The 7,211-nt window shown below is 40.6% G+C and overlaps 1 pseudogene; it reads left to right on the top strand.

Moving 5' to 3' along the window:
• Positions 1 to 6,559: 6,559 nt before the first annotated feature.
• LOC107522360 (small ribosomal subunit protein eS27-like) lies at positions 6,560 to 6,810 on the top strand (annotated as a pseudogene).
• Positions 6,811 to 7,211: the final 401 nt, after the last annotated feature.

Genomic DNA, 7,211 nt, shown 5'->3' on the forward strand with positions numbered 1-7,211 from the left:
TCTCCAAACAACTCTCAGTAGCAGATCTTAATTTTGTAATGTTGCATCTGTTTTACAGTGAGAAATTCACTTACAGAAAGTTCACTTACTTGTTTTGCTTTTTGATTGCTAAGGCTTGGTGCTGGCACTACAAATTCACCACTCCTAGTGGCCATCTTTTCCTTTTTTGTTTTCTTTCTATTTTTTATTAGATATGACAGAGATAAATTGAGAGAGGGCATGGAGATAGAGAGGGATAGAAAAGTAGACACCTGCAGACTTGCTTCACCATTTGTGACTGGACCACCTGTAGGTGGTGAGCTTGAGGCTGAAACCCAGATCCTTGTGCTTGGTGATAATGTGCACTTGACTGGGCGTGCCACCACCCAGCCTCCACTTATTTTAAAGATCCCAGCCTCAGAATTCTGACTTCAGATAACCTGCATTTAATCTGAAAACTCTGCTGCTTTGCTTCTGAACTTTGTCCTGTGGCAAGTACATGAGATCAGGCTGGAGGTACAGCTGGGCTTTGCTGAGTTTAGGTGCTGCTTCTTTCCCTGGTCTAGATCTAGTGTGGGCCCTGACGCTCTACTGATGCATTCCTGCCTGGTGGGAAATAGCTGACATCTTCAGCTAAGAAATCCTTAATTCAGCAAACTCCTACCTCTCACAGAGTACCTGCAATAAGAGTCATGGTTCTAAACCAAAAGTCGTGCCCCATCTTCTGCATGGGAATGGCTTAGTGGACCTTATTCCTATCTTTCTTGAGTGCTTCTGTGTGAACGGTTCCTGTGACAGACCCACTTTCTCCAGAAAAATAATTTCTTTCTATTTGTTTTTACAGGTCCTCCCTGCTTTTTGACAGCTTGCTATTCTACTACCTCACTTTTTAAAAAAAATATTTATTTTATTTATTTATTCCCTTTTGTTGCCCTTGTTGTTTCATTGTTGTAGTTATTATTGTCGTTGTTGGATAGGACAGAGAGAAATGGAGAGAGGAGGGGAAGACAGAGAGGAGGAGAGAAAGATAGACACCTGCAGACCTGCTTCACCGCCTGTGAAGCGACTCCCCTGCAGGTGGGGAGCCGGGGTTCGAACTGGGATCCTTATGCCAGTCCTTGTGCTTTGCGCAACCTGCGCTTAACCCACTGCGCTACAGCCCGACTCCCTCTACTACCTCACTTTTACCAAGGCCTCCATACATAGCTGTTTATGGGACCTGGAAAAAAAAATCAGAAGTGGACTTCTACTTTTATAACAAAAGAAAAACAAAAATCACATTTGCTTTTGTTTTGCGGGAGCTTCCATAAAGACAGCTTTCACCTTCATCAGAATGGTGCCACCAAAGCTCTTTCCTGGAAGCTACCCTTGGCATCTCAGCAGCAAACCCCCGAAACTTTGAACTGTGTCCATATGGTTTGCTTTGTCTCTTGTGAATTTGAAGGTGTGTTCTAAGATATCAGCAAAAAGTCCAAGAGAACTCCTAAGGGTATTAGTCTTAAATAAAACTGGAAGTGATCAAAGCCTAAAACAATAAGGAAGTCCAGTAAGGGAAGCTGTTCTAGGAATTGAACTTGAAGTACTTGTGAATGATTTTTAGCACAGTTGACAGTGTCATGATAACTGCAGAAATATTCAACTTGAAAGCACATGCATAGATTTAGGGTGGGTTTTCAGGACACTTTGGGATATCTTCAGAGAATGGTGTGGTAGAAAAAAATTAAAGAGGCTAAGTAGTCTTATACTTCTGCCTCCACATCAGCTTCAACAAACAAACCTTGACTTTCAGCATGGAGGCAGAGAGACAAAAAGAAAATGTGAATACCCTGCCTTCCCTGATATAGACCACACGAGCCGTTCACAGAAGGCTTCTTTCCTCTTGCTCCTACATCCAGTCTTCTGTACCTCCCGCCAACCCAGCTCTGAAGTCAACTGGCCCTAGCACCCCATCCTTACTACCTTGAAGCTTCCTGTTTTGCTTGCTGTCTTCCCAGTCCAGGTAAGCAAATAGAACTATGCTGTTTCTACTTTATAAAAGCTGTGCAGTCATCACATTTTCCCTGCTGTCACTGCCTTGAACTGTGTTTCTGAGTTTTGGTTTTATCTTTGATATAATTTGTGGCTCCTAGGATGTGTTGTGAGGTATCAGAAAAACCTAAAAGACTTTATAAGGGTTCTATGGCTTTTACTGTATATTTGTGTGGCCTTAGGTTTTATATGTTGGTTGATATAATTTTGTAGGCTCTATTTTGGAGTTTGACAATAGTCAGAAATCCTTCTATAGAAATTTCTGGTAATTGTTTCTATACTTTGTACATTGTTTTGGCTTTCAAAGAGTTTCATAGAACTGCTTGATTTTTAGACAGCAAGAGGAAACTTGTATCTCTAATTTGTAGAGAGTCCTTTCATAATTGGACTGTAAATGACTTCAGCTGTTCTACTCTATGAATTGAGCTTTTTGCACTAGTTCACAATCTGCTCCTTCCACTTCGCATAAGCAGTCTGGGTTTGTTGGACACTGTTTAAAGGGCAGGAGAGGGAAAGGGGGGGTGGAGAGGGAATTGGGTCTGTGTTAGTAGTTATATAACTGGTGTACTCTGATCACAACTCTCATTGTCTTACCTTTCGCTGTGCACTGTGGGAGCTGTACATGATTGAGGGCTGGGGAGCAGGTGACTTTCTGATACAGCAGGGGGAACCCGCTCTGTGCAGCACACAACACTCCTGTACAGGAGAACGAAATTCCCCCTACAAAATACAATGCGCTGAGAGTGGTGATGAGACTGGTTTAACTTTGTTAGCCCATCATTGCCTCCAGACCATCTGACAACACGATTCTTTTGTGAAAGAAGAGTATCAGTTCACTCACTATGGAGCTAGTAGTATTATTCAGTGTGATACATTTTGGGAAGATTTGGCAAGAGAGTGTGTAAATGAAATTATAATCAAGTGCTAATGTAATAGATATTCTTCAGGTTCTCATTTCAAAGAAAAATATCATGAATAGTTAATGCAGTTGATTTTCTTGGTTTTTTTTTTTAGTTCACAATAGATCAAAAACATCTCAGAGAGCATTTTATGCAAATTTTTGGCTCATTAAAATGTAAAATTTAGGTGTACAAGAAAGGAAAATATTGTGATGATATAAAGTATTTTTACATAATAGTGGATTTAATCACTTTGAAGGCTCTATGAAAAATAAAGAAATCTTAGAAACTGAGTTCAATTAATTTCACAAATGAAAAACTTCAGGTCCCCCCAACCAAAAGAAAAAAATGTTGTTAATGATCACACAGCAAGATAGTGAAAAAATAAGACTCCCAATTTCATACTTTCATTCTCACTTAATGAACAATTTGCTTCCAAACTGAAATTTGAACATGAGATCACTGAATATTTTTATACTCAGCATTTCAGCAGGTAAAGCAGAAAGCACACTTTCACACTACCCTTCTGATATTTCTGAAATTAGTTATTTTGATTATTGCACATAATATAAGAGTTTTTTTTCAGCTATCTTAAAATACTTTTACAATGCTACAAAAAATAGAACCATAGTGCAGAAGTAGCATTCCTGCATGAGCTGTGTTTACCTTCTATAAAGATACTTGCAGACACCACTCAAGATATTTACATAGTCCACTAAGTCTCTCATTCATGACATCAAGCTGGAGAAGTCTCCAAATGCTATGTTAGAGATGCTGGTAGCTAAATAAAAATAGCAGAGCCAAATGTAAAAAATTATTGTCTCTAAACATTTTCTACAAAATGTGCAGTAAAAATTTAGCACATTTTATTACACACCTTTTTTTTTTTTTACTTCGTTTGCTTTGATTCAAGTGAAAAAAAAAAAACAGGAGAATTTCTCTTATATATGGAAAGCCAAGAATATTAAATTGTTTCCTTAGATCACCCATGGCATTGAAAATTCTTCCTTCCTTTTTTTTAAGTATTTCCTTTCTTTCTTTCTTTCTTTCTTTCTTTCTTTCTTTCTTTCTTTCTTTCTTTCTCTTACTATCTTTATTGGATAGAGACAGCCAGAAATTGAGAGGAAGGGTGAGGTAGAGAGGGAGAAAGAGAGAAAGAGAGACACCTACAGCCCTGCTTCACCACTTATGAAGCTTTCCCCCAGCAGGTGGGGACCATGGGCTAGAACTGGGGCTTTAGCACATTGTAACATGTGCGCTCAACCAGTTGTGTCACCACCTGCCTTCCTCAAAAGTTTTTCTATAGAAGTATTTTTAATAGAGAGTAAAGCAAAAGAGAGTGATTTCAGCAACTGTAAATCACCAGTGTCAGTTAAAGGTGTATTGTGGGGACTTGTCCAAGTATCAGGTGGTGTTTTTCACTATGAGAAGTGAAATAATGTCTAAGTTGCAAGCTTCTTCATAAATGCAATTTGTAACGAGTCCATATTTGAGTTCATATGTCTAAATAAAAGGGATTTTTTCAATTAAGTAAATGCAATGAAATCAGAATGAATTGTGTGATTATCATACACTGGAAGTGAGTCTAAAAAGGGTGTTTTCTTTTCTTTTTTTTTGGCACTTCACTTGCCAGCACTGCAAATCCACAGCTCCTGGCAGCCATTTTTTTTCTTCTAATTTTTATTAGATAGGCCAGAGAGAAATTGAGAGAAGATGGGGAGATAGAAAGAGAGAAAGATAGCTGTAGACCTGCTTCACCGCTTATGAAGTGCTCCCATGTAGGTGGGGAGCCGGGGCTTGAACCCAGTCATTGGGCTCAGTAATATGTGCACTTAACTGGGCATGCCACCACTTGACCCCAAAAAAATTTTCTAAAGAATTTCCTTAGCTTATTGATATTGCATCAAATTTTTTCCCTTGATTTCTTTCTTTTTAAAAAATATTTATTTATGCCCTTTTGTTGCCCTTGTTTTATTGTTGTAGTTATTATTGTTGTTGTTGATATCGTCCTTGTTGGATAGGTAAGAGAGAAATGGAAAGGGGAGGGGAAGACAGAGAGGGGGAGAGAAAGACAGACACTGCAGTCCTGCTTCACCGCTTGTGAAGCAACTCCCCTACAGGTGGGGAGCCGAGGGCTTGAACTGGGATCCTTACTCGGTTCCTTGTGCTTTGTGCTATGTGCGCTTAACCCACTGTGCTTGCTACCTACTGCCCGAATCCCACTGCATCAAAATTTAACTGGTTCTGACTTTTACATCACAGTGCAGGCTTGGGCCATGAACTTGTTCACTTGGAATTGAAGAGAGTGATGGAAGTGTACAATCTGTCTCTACAGTGTGATTTCTTTCAGTTAGGCCTAGTTTCTCCTGACTTGAAAGGAGGTAGAAGAAAGCAAAAGGGAAGCAAAGAATGCCACATATCCTTGGCTGCATGGTTGTCCTGCTCATGCGGTGGTCTCTATAGGTGGAACAGTTTTCTAAGTGCCACCCTAGTTCATTTTCGCTGAGGATCTATGCAGGCAAAATCATAGTTACCCTGCCTGACAGGGCATTCCTCTTCTGGTCAGGTGGCCTTATTCTCGTACAGCTAGTTAGTTCTCTACTTCAAACCCCTTCATGGAGTCATCAGACATGAGGAATTAGAGTGGATGTGTTCATTTCATCTTTGTTTTCTTTTCAGGGCACACTATACTATAGTTGCTTTTTTGTTTATTAGTGTTTATTAATGCTCTGCCATCAAGCCTCTTGCTTTTAGAAGGATTCAGCTGAGAAGCAAATACTAGTTACCATGCGTATGCTCTGGTTTCTCTTCAGATCACATAAAAGCATAGTCATGAGTCAAAGGTGAAAGATTTTTGTTCGGTTTTGTGGACGAGCGGGGTAAATCCCAGGCAAGCATCATGGTCCTTGAGTTCAGTGATGGCCATTGGAAGGAGTAGATTTGAAATAGGTGGTAGTTTGTAATAAAAGAACCTGGAGTAGAGAATGTCTGACTTTCATTGTTGAGGGCTCTTCTTACTATTGTTTTGGCTTAAAGATGGCATTCATGGGGGCTGGGCGGTGGCATACTGGGTTATGTGCTCATGGTGCAAAGTGCAAGGACCAGTGTAGGGGTCCTGGTTTGAGCCCCTGGCTCCCCACCTACAGGGGGGTCCCTTCATAAGCGGTGAAGTAGTCTGCAGGTGTCTTTCTCTCCCCGTCTCTGTCTTCCCCTCCTCTCTTGATTTCTCTCTGTCATATCAAACAACAAAGACAGCAGTGACAACAACAATACTAACAATAATAAGGGCAACAAAAGAGAAAAATTAGCCTCCAGGAGAGTGGATTCGTAATGCAGGCACTGAGTCCCAGCGATAATCCTGGAGGCAAAGAGAGAGAGAGAGAGAGAGAGAGAGAGAGAGAGCATTCATTTCTCACAAATCTGGAGGCTGAGAAACCCAGGATCAAGGAGCTCCTATTGGGCTTATAGGCAAGCATCACTGTATGTTCACATGATTTCCTTCAACATAGAAGTGTGAATTTCACCTCAGCAAAGACCCACACTCATGACCTCATTTAAACCTTCTTACTCCCCCCAAAGGCCCTGATGGGAAGACCATTCCATTAGAAACTCAGTGGTAGAAACTCAGTGGGCCTTGCTGAGAGAGGATCAACATGCCTTTGGACTGAGATTTGCTGCATCCATCCTTGGACAAGGAAAAGGAAAAACAAAAAGAAACGACTGGTTCAAAGCCCCAATTCTTACTTTATGGATGTAAAATGTCCAGGTTGCTACAAGATTATCATAGTTTTCCACTACACTCAGAAGATGGTTCTCTGTGTGGGCTGCTCCACAGCGCTGTGCAATCAGGGGAGGCAAGGCCAGACTCACAGAAGGGTGTTTGTTTAGAAGAAAGCAACTCTAATGACTACACAACTTACAGAATTTGTGTTATGTTGCAGAAAGCCTTATCAGTTCATTAATTCTGTCTATCAGGGTAATGTAATTGTGTTTAATTTTTAAGGTATACAATAATGATCTCCTTTTTAAAATTTTTTTAAATTTATTTTTTATTTAAGAAAGGATAAATTAACAAATCCATAGGGTAGGAGGGGTACAACTCCACACAATTCCCACCACCCAATCTCCATATCCCAACCCCTCCCCTGATAGCTTTCCCATTCTCTATCCCTCTGGGATCATGGACCCAGGGTTGTTGTGGGTTGCAGAAGGTGGAAGGTCTGGCTTCTGTAATTGCTTCCCTGCTGAACATGGATGTTGACTGGTTAGTCCTAGTCCCAGTCTGCTTCTCTCTTTCCCTAGTAG

This window comes from Erinaceus europaeus, chromosome 5 (genome assembly GCF_950295315.1).
Source record: "Erinaceus europaeus chromosome 5, mEriEur2.1, whole genome shotgun sequence".
Lineage (NCBI taxonomy): Eukaryota > Metazoa > Chordata > Mammalia > Eulipotyphla > Erinaceidae > Erinaceus > Erinaceus europaeus.